This window comes from Homarus americanus, unplaced genomic scaffold (assembly GCF_018991925.1).
Source record: "Homarus americanus isolate GMGI-L3 unplaced genomic scaffold, GMGI_Hamer_2.0 scaffold52512, whole genome shotgun sequence".
Lineage (NCBI taxonomy): Eukaryota > Metazoa > Arthropoda > Malacostraca > Decapoda > Nephropidae > Homarus > Homarus americanus.
In genome coordinates this window covers 11,954,049-11,970,247 of record NW_024735442.1, presented here as the reverse complement: position 1 = coordinate 11,970,247, position 16,199 = coordinate 11,954,049, and positions in this window count along the sequence as shown.

Below are 16,199 nucleotides of genomic sequence, written 5' to 3'. Positions count from 1 at the left end.
GACACAACAAGCCCCTCGACTATAAGACTCAGTCACTTCACTAAGACCAAGACGCCACACAGTAATGTAGAGCCATGTTCATCAGTAGTGAGTGGCGTCAATATTGTCTTCAGCCATCATTTTCAATATTAGTTAATTGGTAAATATGGCATCCTTATAGCATTTTCCTCTACCGTGAAGGAGAGGATGGAAGGGAGGACAGAAGAGCCCTCCTCCCATCTATATCCATTAACTCACTAATGGCTTCAGGTGTTTCATAATCTTATATTTCACAGCCATTTACTACCGACTGGTGAAAAGTCAAGTCGGGCTTTAAATCATTCCCTTCCCACCCCGAACCCCAAAGCGTTTGTAACAATCCTCTCTCACCCAGTACGTCACGCTTCGTAACAGCGGGTTCGAACACCACTGAGAACGGTGACGAATCCACTGAAACACTGACCAACATCTGCGACGAACGGAAGTGGAGAGTAAGACTTTCCCATTTACAAAAGTAATTACTATGCTAAATGATATTATCAATCACCAAGTTTTACCCCCGGAATGAACTCAACCTGTGAAGTTTGGGAGAGGAGGACGAAAACACAGGAGTTCACAGGAGAAGACCAGATAAAAATGAACACCGTGATTGCTTCAGGGGAGGGGGGCGCAAGATGGCAGCGGGAGGGGGGTGAAAGATGGTACTGGGGGGAGGGTTGAGAGGTACAGACAGACAGACAGACAGGCCGAGAAGAAAGGGACAGAGATATATATATATATATAGAGAGAGAGAGAGGGAGAGAGTAAGAAGGAACGGACAGGAAAAGAGGGAGTGAAAGGGGCCGGGCAGAGAGGAAGTATGGGAAAAACAGGGATGAAATACGAGGAACAAAGAGAAAAGAAGATAGGAGAGGGACAGAGATATAGGAAGTGGGAGAGGAGAGACAGATGAGGTAAGCGAGACAGAAAAAGAAAGTGAGTATGGAGAAGAATAAAGAGGGACTTAGAGGAATTGGGGGGAAACAAAGGGACGAGAGAGGAAGCGTGGTAAGGAACTAGGGGGCAGGGAAGGGGGAAGGAGAAAAGAAAGAGAGAGAGAGAGAGAGAGAGAGAGAGAGAGAGAGAGAGAGAGAGAGAGAGAGAGAATATCACCAATAAAAACAAAATACTTAGGGAGTGACTGTGAGAGTTGACGTGTCTCCACTGTTTACTGTCTCTTTCTCTTTCCCCGTCTTCTTTTCTTGGTTTTCCTCCTGTCTCTTTCTCTGTACTCATTTCTCTCCCACTTGTATACTACCGTTTTTTCTCTCTCTGTTTTGCGCCTTTATATATTTATAGACAAATGAAAATAGCTTCACACACACACACACACACACAGTATATATATCTCAACTTATTTCTCGTCCAGATGGAGTTTCTCTACTACTACTCTGGTCGTATTAGATTCAACATGAAAAGGCAAATAAGTAATAAACAGAAATGAAGATATATTCAAGTGAACATTTCTCGTTAAGTCATATTTGAATGCTAACAAGCATCAGAGGCCACCCCACTAAGGCCCACAGTCAGCCGGCGCGCCACGGGAACTCGACCTTCTACTAGTTTTATGAATTACTCAATGAAATTTGACCCATGCATCTATAATGGAAAGGGATGAAGCACCGTCTAATTCCCTCATGATCATATGTGCATCTTAATGGAATAAAAATTGTGCAGGGGTGTATTAGGACGCCCCAGCTAGGATGGCTTACACCACAACATCGTAAAAATTACAAAAATAATTCAGGCTCACATAGAAGTTGCCGGCGGGGAGGAAAAACAAAGTTACACCAAGATATTTTAGTGTTACCGCACCTTACTCTTCTCTACTGCTTTAACACTAGCTCCTCATAGCCCTTAATTTCCCTATATGAATGTCTTTAACTCTCTTTTTAAAAGCAGGTCTCGCTAACGCGCCCCAGCATTACGGTATCATTTACCTCCATTAGTTAGCGGGCAGACCGTAATAAAATGTGGAGACGGGGGTGCAAAATTACAAACAGGCAAATGGCTCTCCATTAGTGGAGGCTCTTTGCTTTCTGCCCCCCATTAAACTACATTAAAATATCACTTCCATGGCCATGCTGTTAAAATGTCGATGTTGGTGTGATGTATAGGACTAAATAACGGGGCTAATGGAAAAGCCTGTCGCATGGAATGTTTGCACCTCTCCTGGGGGATACGCTTATACAGTATATATATATATATATATATATATATATATATATATATATATATATATATATAGTGACAAACAATGGCATTTTTTCAACGGAATCTAACTAAAAAACACAGTTACTTATATTTCTTAATTAAGACTCCTTACTATTCATCAATGTTATAAAAGTAAATGAAACACTTACGACGAATATAAAGTACGGCGAGATGACTAACAGGGAATGACTAATTTAAGCACGTTCTGTATACGATGTTAACGACTTTATAATTAGATATTCCTGTCATTTCTTATTAAATCGTTCATGTTCCTTTAACCACGCATGTCTGATGTCATGTAACTCATGTTTTTATTTGACCACATTTTCTACGTGAGGTGAAAAACAACAATAATGCTCAGTGAAAATATCAATATCGATCAATACAACCAGAAGGTGGAGAGAAGTATCATATTACCACCATTACTATCACTATTACCAATACTGTTACTACCTACTACTACTATTACTACAACTACCATCACTACTACCACTACCACCACTGCTGCTACAAATACCATCAACATTACCAATATTACTACCACCATCACTACTGCCACCACCACCATTATCACAACCGCCACCACCACAACCCCCACTACGACTACCACCACTACGACAACTACCACCACATCCACCACAACTAACACCACAACCAATGCCACTGCTCACTCTGGCATCACGAGGGTATAGTGCACAATAAAATGTGGTGAAGGCATTATTAACAGCTCGATATGGTGTACAGCTGGTAGAGTGGGGGTGTGTTATTGACGAGTGAGAATTAGGCATGCGTCCCTTCACCAAACACTCAACTTGTTTGCGCCTTTGTATATTGTCTCACATCTGTTGGATTTTTTTATTTTGTTGTTTTATTTATTTTTTTCTTCATTTCTCGTTTATTTAACACCAATTTGGGTTGGATGAATGTAGTGGTCTGAGAAGTCGTAGCTTGAGAAGTGGAGTGAATTTTCTTTTTTTTTGGGGGGTCGTAATCGTCTTAAGTCATTAGGTTGTGGGTCGCTGTGGCGGCTCAGGGTTTTAAGTAGGGTCGTATTCCCTTACCAAACACCGGAAGGGTTTGCTTGTTTTGACGAGTAAGAGTTTAAGTTTTGATGGACAGTAAGAGGGGTAACAAGACCGCGAATCGCCTTGCCGCTGAGAGCCTGCGGAGGCCAGTGAGTCAACAAGAGTGATGAGATGAGCTCAGCCTCGAATGCTGCCTCCCTCTTGTTGAGTGTCACCACATTGTGCTCTCTCATGGAGGTATCATCCGCCCCCGTGCATTAAACCCACCTCTCTCTCTCTCTCTCTCTCTCTCTCTCTCTCCTTTCGTCCTTTTTTGGGGGACTAACTATAACCAAAGTTAATAAGTAAATAGTATTATGTCGACGGGACGAGCTCTCGAATCATGACAAAAAATGCCAGACAGATGTTCACTCAGACCTCAGAACCAAAACAATGACACTAAAATACTCGCGAAAAAAATTCTTACATCCACTTAAAACAACCGAACTAAATTCTGCCTCCATTATCTAGGATGTTGTAAACTGCTCGTTCATTAGAAAATTATCGGGAGAAGAACACACATTAAGAATTTTAAGGGCAAATGGTGGAGCGGAGGTGGAGCGTGACTGGCTAAGTGGCAGGGGTGAGGAGAGCGGCGGTATTTACGGAAGTGTCAGTGACTAAGAGAGCCACCGCCGGGAAAATACAACCACCACTTGTTTGTGTGGCTCGTGGAGGTCTTCCCTGGGGGATGTTAGTTGTACTAGTGTTCTTATATATATATATATATATATATATATATATATATATATATATATATATATATATATATATATATATATATATATATATATATATATATATATATATATATATGTTGATAAAATCACACAGGGAAAAGGGAAACAATGGAGCATCTTAGCTTTCGTCTTTATTCAAGACATCTTCAGAGGCAACTGAATTACATAACTCCGAGAGCTCCTCGGGTGAGGGACAAGACCCAGTATACAGGCAAACATTCCTTCTTTGAATCGATTTGCTGAGGTGCTGTAACAACTAACTAGATGCTCTGGTTTCCAATGATTTCAATGAGTCTGGAGCCCAGCTGAATTAAGAGCCTCGGGGCCTTGATATCCCAGACTCTCAGTCTCTTACCCAATTGGGACACAGCAATATTCATGTCTCATTGTATTTTGCCTCCTCCTGGCCTTCCCATGAGCTTACTGCTCCCCCCCCCTCCTCACTCTAGCTCCACTCTGAGGAGATAAGTCGGCGCCAAGGTGGTACCACATGTGTAGTCCCACAAAAGCTGTTTACCATCTTTCCAGAGGAGAAGCGTGACTCTAACAGTGCACTTGTCGTCGGATCTCTGCACTATACTCATTATTTTATCACCATGAAAATTCACTGCCGAGGTCTTATTGCAACTATATCTTACGCTTGTCAGGCCGCACCTCGATTATGCGGTTCAGTTCTGGTGCCCTTATTATAGAATGGATATCAATTCACTGGAGTCGGTGCAGCGAAGAATGACGAAAATGATACCGGGACTTAGAAACCTTCCATATCAAGATAGGTTAAAGAAACTAAACTTGCATTCCGTAGAAAGACGAAGAGTGCGGGGAGATATGATAGAAGTATTTAAGTGGGTGAAAGGAATCAATAAAGGCGATATAGATAAAGTTCTTATAATATCCGAGCAGGATAGGACTCGTAGCAGCGGATTTAAGTTGGATAAGACTAGGTTTAGGAGGGAGATAGGAAGGAACCGGTTCACAAATAGGGTGGTGGACGAGTGGAACAAGCTTAGCAACTTTGTAGTAAGTGCTGGAACGCTGGAAAGTTTTAAAAGGAGGCTAGATAGATTCATGGATGATAGAGAGTGGTAGTAACTCTCGACAGGAGCTGCCATACACAGGCCAACCGGCCTATTGCAGACTCCTTATGTTCTTATGTTATGAAACGGCGCAGACGACAAGTTCCTTCAACAGCCAGAGGAGAAGCCAGACTCAGCAACACTTAGCTTCACTGAGAAGGGCCCGGCGCTGATGTAACTGGCATAAGTATACTATACATTATGAATATGAATAGCATCATCATGAGCTACATCAACCTGAATAATTTCCGGTTAGTGCCAACAAACTTCTTAAATTCATCTATCCATCTGACAGTCGGTCTTTATATGGAACATTGACCATCTTGTGTGCTACTGTCCAGTGTCTCCTCTGCCTGTTGGTGTGTTCCTCGTGCAGTAGCTCCTGTCATCCACTACAGGAGTTCCCTTCCCTGACGCTTGTATCTTGTACTTTATGTGAGATCTCTCCCACTCGTTTCTTTTTCTGTCTTTACCAGTCGTCCAATGTGTATCTTTCTCCGCATCTTTAACTCACTGTGCCGCCTTTTTACGTTTATTCTTATATTATTTATATTTATAGACCAACACCTTTACATTTCAGACAGATGCGTCTTCTTACCTTTGAATACAAGACTCAGTTTCCACAAGGTTCTCCTGCCTGTACTGAAACTTCTTTTGACTTCGCTAACTTGTCTTCCACTAACCAACACTGCTTGTCCTAAACTTGTATATTACACAACTTCCTCTAACGTTCAGTTTGGCCTCAAGTAGATGGGCGTTTATAAACAAGTTAAGCATTAAATTAGTTTTATCAACTTCTTTTTCGATCCTACAAAACGAAGGAGATGTAAGTAGGTGTTGTTGATGTGTGAACCTGTGATTACCCAGTTCTGGGACCTTGATAACTTCTTCTCTTACAGTTGTCAAGAACGTTGTGTCGGTGATGTAAGAATATCAGGAAATATTTTCGCTGTTTCTTGTCTACGTCTCTCTCGATGTCTATGCTAAGTTTCCTCAACACTGGTTCCTCAAACAGCTTAAGAAATCATGCTTGACTATTTCAATATATTTTTCTACAGTCGATGAACTCCTAAAACATAATTCAAATTTATTGTTTCTTTGACACACTTCCGGGACAACTTACAACACATGATCTATGGTGCAGTGATTACTTTTTAACTCAATACCTGTTCTCTCACCTGATTGAAATTTAAGTTTTGTTGGTAGTCTTTGTGGTCTAGCAGTTTGTTTAAAAAAAAAAACTTATATACAACTGGTAGATGGATAATTGGTTTGTGATTTTTTTAAGCATCCTTTGTTGTGTTTTTTTTATTATAAGTATGACAATAACACTGTTCCAATTTCAAGTATTTTTTACGTTACTTGTATTTTATGAAGTTATACAAGAGAGAGCTTTTGATTTGTCTCTCCTCCCCTCCTCCTTTCCCCTGCTATAACCCTCCCCTCCTCCTCCTCCTCCTCCTCCCCGCTGCTCTAACCCTCCCTTCCTCTTACCCTCCCTTTCTCTTACCCTCCCTCCCCCTTCCCCTTCTCTTCCTCGCCCCTCATCCTCCCAGCCCTCCTCATCCCCACCCCTCCTCCTCCCCAACCCTACTTCCCTCTTCCCCACCCCTCCTCCTCTTCTTCAGCCCTCTCCTCTTCTCCACCCCTCCTCTCCCTTTCTCCTTCCTTCCTTCTCCCCCTTCCTCCCTCCCCTTTATGACATCAATCGATACTCCATCTTTTCTCTGTGGTGCTTCAATCTTCCTGTGCTTGACTGTGTGGGCTGCCTGCCTCTCTTGCTACCTCTTCACGGGGCTATCATCTACCTCACTCCTCACCCCATCTATTGTTGACATTCACATAAAACTCCCCAAGTCATTTAAACAGTTAGATCTTTGTTCCAGATAATGGATTCGGTAGTCTTCTCTCATGAGTCTCTACGTGGGAGCTGCTCATAAGTCGATGTTGCTTTTTATTGAAATTATTATTAACACAGGTGAGCTGGGACCTACCTGAAGATATGAAATCAGGGTTTTACGAATTTCTATTTTTTTGGGGGGTCGAATTTAATATTTCAATGTGCTCCTTTTTCATACTTCACCACATGAGATTAAAGTAGTGCTTATACTTTCTTGTCTCTTAAGGAATTTTGAATGTTAGGTTTCCTTAGGTCTTACCATTTCGTACTATTTCCATCAATACATCCTTAACTGTGAGGTCAGGTCAGGTCAGGTCAGGTCAGGTCAGGTCAGGCAGGTGAATATATCGAGGGTGGAGAGGGTATTGGCACACAACACCACACTCACTGAACTATCTCACCGACTCTAAACTGATCTTACGCACTGATAGTAACTAGCAGTAGAAGCATTTAAAACAAACAAAAACTATACCTACAGCTGTGCGAGTACATAAACTGGCAGTGGAAACAAAACACTAGGACAAAACTTGCTTCATTCTTTAAGATATCTTGTAAAAAATACGACGATTAGATAAGATCAACGGAGCTTCCATCTTTAGCTCCCGCAAGACACAAGAAAACATCTACAAAACTGTATAACACCAGCTGCTGTAGGTGTGTATGTACTGTACATTGAGGCTATAAACGTAACCTTTTATATCATACGTCTATACATACATACATACATACATACATACATACATACTACATTTCGTAACTACTGTACTATCCATAACGCCACAATACCATACCACATGTATAAATTTTCATTATCCAGGAAATTATTACTAGTTCTCTTATCATTTTATCATAGATTCTTAGTATTTATATTTCGCAATGTTTTCCTCTGTGCTGGATTATATTTAGTTAAAAAAATTCTCTATGAAAACATAACCTTTTTACCTCGTGACTGGAAAACACACTAATATTCGGAGTACATGAATTACGTACCTCTGTTATTCATGATTTTTGCTCTCATTAATGGAGGCCGGAAAGTTGCTTTGTGGGAGCCTAACAGAATAAACTTTACATTACCTCCTGCAGTTAGCACGCTAAAATATTTCAATTCGGGATCTTCTGAAAGAGAGATAAACTTGCAACTTTTCCACGCACTAAATGACAAGACAGCACCGCCACTTAGTGGGGAGTTCTTCCTCTTTTGATATTTTTCCTTGTCTCTTTCATCATTATCATCATGCATCGCTGTGACTCATTCGTAGACATGAATTTACACTGTGGAAACTGACAGTCTAAGTATAGTACGAGTATACGAAGGTGGACGACGAGCCGACGAAACTACGTGTGTGTGTGTGTGTGTGTGTGTGTGTGTGTGTGTGTGTGTGTGTGTGTGTGTCTGTCTGTCTGTCTGTCTGTGTGTGTGTGTGTGTTTGTCAGCTCCCCAAGTGATTGGCATATACAACATAAACCTCTGAAGTCTAAACCTAAAACATCATGTGTTAATAACTCAGTGCCATCACTTACATTAAACCGCACTTAGCAGAAAAACACCTCACATGCAAAAGACTTCCATCAGCCAGGTCAGCAAATCTGCCCACTGGGATACCTAAACGAGTCAGTAACCACCCTCATCCTTATCTATCCTCAACAAGGTAATCAAAGGTAAATAAAAGATCACTTCCTAGCTCGTTAAGTTCATATCTGTCTTTAGAACTTCAACTTAATATGTAATAAATTAGACATAAATGGACGCATCGTGTTGGCAGATTTCGTAGTGTGCTGTTGTCGTTCTCGCTAGAGCAATATTTTGTGTCAGTGTGGAAGTGGCAGATAGTCCAACTTACGACAGTGGCAGAGGATTTAGTGGAAGGCTGTGGCGAACCTTCAAATATTACAGTACGAAGTACTGCCAAATACTAGCTGATGGTAGACCATGAGATACAAGTCATCAGTGGCAGACCATCAGATATGAGACAGCAGTGGCAGGCCATAAGACAAGAGGCAGTAGTGGCAGACCATCAGATATGAGGCAGCAGTGGCAGGCCATAAGACAAGAGGCAGTAGTGGCAGACCATCAGATATGAGGCAGTAGTGACAGACCATCAGACATGAAAGAGCAGTGGCAGACCCATGAGAGAGCAGTGGCAGACCATCAGGTCATGAGGCAGTAGTGGCAGGCCATCTTCCATAAGGCAGTAGTGGCAGACACCAGACAAGAGGCAACAGCGGCAGACACCAGACAAGCATCCCATTACAACACAAAACTCGACGTTAATGATCATATCAACAGGTAAATTTTTCACTATGTTAATGAGCTCCAGAAATATACCTTGAAAAGCTCGCCTCAGGTACACGTGCTGACCCAACCTACCCACAGGTACGACTCATCATAAACATTGACTATTACATAACAACTCATAATTACATTAATAATAATGACAATACTTTAACTTAGAAAGCTAAATTATAATAGTTGTCAACAGCTCAAGTTTATTCTGGCACTTGAAATGATGTGAGATTCTTCTACCTACAGTATATCAAGGACAGTTTATGAGGGTTGAAGTCTTAGCATTATTCTACGGGGTGATCTTGCCAATCTCTGTAAAGATAGAGAAGGAAGTATGAATTCATTGGTGTTGCTATATTGGTGTTCAGTAAAATTATCTCGGTTATAATTAGAAAAGTTTTTATTATTATTATTATTATTATTATTATTATTATTATTATTATTATTATTATTATTATTATTATTATTATTATTATTATTATTATTATTATTATTATTATTATTATCATCACCATCATCACTATCATTATTAACATTATTATTACCATTACTACTAATATGTCTACCATTTATAATATCGTCATTATCACTCAAACTAATTACTATCTTCGGCAGTTCATCTAGAGCAGCTTACACAGTTTACCTACAGTAGCCGAGACGCGAGTAATGTGGCGGTAATGGACAGTACTCATCCATCGAGGTGTGTGGTGTTGATAGACAGGAGGCTATTACAGCAGGAACAGCAGCAAGGACAGCAGAGGGAACAGTAGCAGTGGCAGTAGCAGTGACAGCAGCAGCAAGTATAGCAGCAGCAAGTACAGCAGCAGCAGGAAAAGGAATAGTAGATGGAACAGCAGCAAGCAAGAGGAGGACAAGGGTGACCCGGGAACGAACGAGAACAAACACACACACACACACACACACACACACACACACACACACACACACACGGCCCTCAGAATTATCCTAGCCTTTCCCATAAGCACTAAAGTACTTAATATGAGGAAAGAACTAGGTATACCCAGTGTCAGAGATAGAATAATTTGAAGTCAACCTCATGATTGCCCTGAGAAACTGCTAGAATGTATGAGTCATGAAACTGGTGATTTCAAATGGATCCAAACTACAGCTAAACATATGAGGATGTTTTGACGAGACCATCTGTACAAAGCTGAGACACAGCGGCGCTTCCTGCCACCCTGGCGGACAGTTCCCTTCGATATCACAACACCCACGTCCCAGTCTAAAAGACTTACCACTCATGATCCTTATCTCCAGCAAACTGCCAAAGTGAGAGCTCTTGACCACATACATAACCTGCAGAGTGAAAATGACATCACCCAGACCATCTACACTGACGGCTCTCCTTACACTGCCTTCGGGAGGGCCGGAAGTGCTGTCATTGTGACTCAGTCTAAAGGTAATGTAATACAGAAAGGAGCTAGAATTTGTAACAGGTCATCCACTCTACAAACTGAACTATTTGCCAAACTTACAGCCCTGAAGTTTGTTACGACACTGCCACTGACAGTCTCATCATCACTGACTCCTTATCCTCACTACTTGCTCTTGATACTCTAAACTCAGATTGTCACCCGCTCATGTCTGAAGCCAGACACAACTATCCTGTATGTATCTTGTTGACGGGGGTATCAGGATCAAGCTGCTGTGGATCTCCCGTCACATTGGCATTAGTAAACATGACAGAGTTGATGCCTTAACGAAACTCGCGTCCAACAATAACAATGTTGAGTACAATCTAGGACTTGTAACCGTTAGACAAAGGTTAGGATATAAGTACCTCAGGCAGTTTGCCCCGCAGGCAGATGTGAACAAAACTAAATGTAACGTGTGTGGCCAGACATATGGCCACACACTCCAACACTACGTTTTAGACTGTGAAAAAATAGAACCTTAGGCAAAATTAAATTCACACACGCACACGCAAGCATACACACGCTCACGCACACACACACACACACACACACACACACACACACACACACACACACACACACAAATACACACACAAATACACACACGCACGCAGTAATTACACTAAAAGGAAACACTGATGAATTTTAATTCCCCCTCTCTGTCTACTCGCCAGATTGTCTTGCTGGTCCACTCCGTCAGATGGCCCACTTGTTTTTTTCAAGCTATCTTACTTTTCTTTTAGAGGTCTTCGTTTTTAAGCTATATACCTTCTATGATACCTTCCTCTTTTATGCTAACTTCCTTTTATGCTGTTTTTTGGGCTACCTTCATTTTGTGCTATCTTTTTATGCTATCTTTCTTTTATGCTAACTTCCTTTTATCTCAACTTTTATGCTAACTTCCTTTTATGCTAACTTTCTTTTATCTCAACTTTTATGCTAACTTCCTTTCATGCTATCTTATTATGCTACCTTCCCTTTATGCTATTTTATATTATGCTTTCTTCTTTTACGTTATCTTCCCTTATCTCAACTGTCCATAACCTCCATATACTGTAAGTCTGTCCACCTGTGTATCATAAGTCATAGTGCTGCTGTGTATATATTCAATCTTGTTTATTCATCCATCCGTCTATCTCTCTCACTCGCTCTTCTGTTTACTGTTTGCGACTTCGTGTGTGTGTGTGTGTGTGTGTGTGTGTGTGTGTGTGTGTGTGTGTGTGTGTGTGATATTTATATAAATGGGCACTGAGTTCAATAACAGTACAAAAATAAAATCATACAAGTTAGTATAGTTGTTTTCGATCTCACACACACACACACACACACATACACACACAGACACACACACTCACAGACACACACACACACACACACACACACACACACACACACACACTTGTCTGTGTTTTTCGTGGCTGACTGACCACCATCCAGCTGGTGTACATCATGGGTAACATCCCTGTCACCAGCTGTGTCAAAACATAATTTTTTTATAGAGTGATAAACACCCGTCCATCATAACAGACTCCGCCCACCACCACAACAACCTCTCTATCTCTCATTTCAAAACCGTAAACATATTTTAAACATTTATATATGGATGGAACATTATTTATATTTATGTATAATTGTATATGTATATCGTTCACCATACACGGATATTTCAAGGTGTATCGACTGTATATTATATTCATCTTAATTACATAGATGGATATGCAAGTACAAGACAAATTTTAGCCCAAAGGGGACATTCTGTCAGCTTATAAAATTCCATTCAAGATTTGAATATTTGTCAACAACGATTATAATTCGTTCAAAGTGAAAATGTGATAGAGTTTCCAGACACATATTCTTGTTTGGTATGTAACCCTCAATATGATATCGAACTTGGTGAATTCAAAAGGAAATATGAAGCTTCAGTTCAGATGGCCACTTTAACCTACAGACATCGAAGTGACTGCCACACGCACCACACATTTCGTAAATATAAACTAGCCATTGAGTATATAACAAAAACACTTAAGTCTCCAGTGATATTTTGGATGTGTAGACAATATATATTTTTTATATATAATAGTTTGTCATACATGGGGAGATAAGACTCATACACCACCCAGTATGAACTTCTCAATACTAAACGCAACTTAATAAAATCCTCCTATTAGCATACTTTCCCGTTTAATTACCCAAATCTTTAAATAGCTTTCACATATAGACATACTAGCTGTCATGTCAATATAACTAGAGGCTATTTATTTATATACACAAGGACAAACACTAACATTATCGACCTAAAAGGCGGAACAGTCCAACACTGGTCTCACTTACACAACTTGACACATTATATCACATCTCGGAGGAAACTCACAATATTCAATAATTATACAGTGTTTCTGGGCAATATTCTCTCAAACTAATAAATAGTATCTTATATAAACTAAACACCGTATCCTATATATATATATATATATATATATATATATATATATATATATATATATATATATATATATATATATATATATATATATATATATATATATATATATATATATATATATATATATATATATAAACACCTGTATAAACCATAACATACTTTTCTAAGTACATATAAACGGTCAACAAACACCAACAGCACACACACACACATACACACTTATACATCCTTGACCACCGAAGGGTCAAGACGTACCTGGCGCTCCTCTCGGAGCAGCCAGGTCAACTGTTATGTTGGCCCATACCAACTCCCTCCCCTGAACCCTCCTCCCCACCGGAATATCAACAAGTTCACGCCAGAAGTTACTATTTCATTTAGGAAAAAAATGGAACCAGTGTTAAACAGAGGTGAACAGTGGTGAACAGTGCTTAAGTCAGTGAGAACAACTCAACAGTAACAGTGGTACCCAAGTTGACCTTTCACACAGTGAGGTCCCAGGTACCCAGTGATAACGGCCTGTGAGACCCAACTACCAGCGATGTGTTAATCCGTCTACGATAGGAAGGCCTGGAACCACACCTCACTCATATAACACCATCTGTGAGGGAATTACTGCACCACGTGAGGCCCCTCATAACACCATATGTGAAGGAGTTACTACACCACGTGAGGCCCCTCATAACACCACCTGTGAGGGAATTACTACACCACGTGAGGCCCCTCATAACACCATCTGTGAGGGAATTATTACACCACGTGAGGCCCCTCATAACACCATCTGTGAGGGAATTACTACACCACGTAAGGCCCCTCATAACACCATCTGCAAAGGGAATTACTACACCACGTGAGGCATCTGTGAAATTACTACCACGTGAGGCCCTAACACCATCTGTGAGGGAATTACTACACCGTGAGGCCCCTCATAACACCATCTGTGAGGGAATTACTACACCACGTGAGGCCCCTCATAACACCATCTGTGAGGGAACTACTACACCACGTGAGGTCCCTCCTAACACCATCTGGGAGGGAGTTACTACACTACGTTTTTGCTGTTCAACACCTACATTAATCTGTATGTTCACTGTATGTTCCTTTACCTTTCTCTAATGAAGGCTTTTGTTAAACCACCAATGTATGTAATAAGTCATTTATGCCCAATGTATATTTTCAGCCTTCGGGCTGCAGAACTTTTTCAATAAACCGTTAATTATTATTATTATTATTATTATTATTACATACACACACATACACACTTATACACACACACACATACACACTTATACACACACACACATACACATCAGGTGTCACGCAATCATCCTCACCTGTCTGTTACTGATTCTTTGGTTGACAACTTTTAATCGTTCACTATCTTAATATTTATATAACCGACAATGGCAGAAGGTTAAACAATAATGTATAACAAATTACTGAACAACGAGAAAACAAAATGTGTATGATGATAATTATATAACAAAATGTATACTATCATTTGTACGTGAAATAACAAAGTATGGAATTATTGATAAACATTTACTATGTATTATGCAATGTAATTATTTGGGTATACCTGGATTACGTAACATTATGACAATATCCATCGCCACCTTTCCGTTACATAATCATCTATGACATACTTCAACCCATCCATTACTTAACCGCAATGTCTTCCATCCATCAATTATTTCACCTTCCCCGTCACTCATCCATCCATCATTTTCACCTCCCTGTCACTCATCCGTCATATACTTCATCTGTCACACATTCTTTCATTCTTCCACCATCTCGCCTCCTCTTCGTCTGTTCTCTTATTCCATCTAACTCTGGACATATAAACAAGTAAACACAAATGTACAGGAACACGTCGATAATCATTTCCTCTTTACTGGCCACTAAAAACAGATTTAGTGCACAAATAGAGTGTTAAATTCCCCCGACCCCAAACTCTTGTGTACTCTTCCAAATGTTAACCTCGCATCAGAAAAATTGACGGTCATTTTTTATCTTCTCTTGACATCTAAAATCTGCACCAGGGAAGGAAAAACAGTTTGTCACGTTTAGTCCCTGGGGGGAAGGGGAGGGGGAGGGGGGGGACTCTCCTAAGGTGGTGGGGGAAGTTCCCTAGAAGCGGGTGAAGTCCCCAAGAGGCGGAGAAAGTTCTCTAGAGGTAAGGAAAGTTCCCTGGGGTTGGGGATGTTATTTAAGGGGTGGTAAAAGTTTCCTAGGGGATGGAAAAGGTTCCCTAGGGGGTGGTATTAGTTTCCTGACATAACTAGAGTAACTGGCTATAGGTATCATTTTTCAGTAAAGAAGATTTTTTATTATTATTATTATTGTTGTTATTGTTATTGTTATTGTTATTGTTATTATTATTATTATTATTGTTACAAAATGTTGAGACACCATGTTATGTTACAGCACTATGTTATGTTACAGCACTATGTTACGTTATAGCACTGTGTTATGTTACAGCACTGTGTTATGTTACAGCACTGTGTTATGTTACAGCACTGTGTTATGTTACAGCACTGTGTTACGTTACAGCACTGTGTTATGTTACAGCACTGTGTTATGTTACAGCACTGTGTTATGTTACAGCACTGTGTTATGTTACAGCACTGTGTTATGTTACAGCACTGTGTTATGGTACAGCACTGTGTTACATTACAGCGGTGTGTTATGTTTCAGCACTGTGTTACGTTACAGCACTGTGTTACGTTACAGCACTGTGTTATGTTACAGCACTGTGTTACGTTACAGCACTGCGTTATGTTACAGCACTGTGTTACTTTACAGCACTGTGTTACGTTACAGCACTGTGTTACACGTTACAGTACTGTGTTACGTTACAGCACTGTGTTACGTTACAGCACTGTGTTACGTTACAGCACTGTGTTACGTTACAGCACTGTGGTTTGGAATATTACTGTGCTATGATGTGGTACTCTCTTATAATGAACTCGTATAATTATAATGTTTTCGGATTGCTGGTCTACTGTTTTCGGATTACTGGTATAC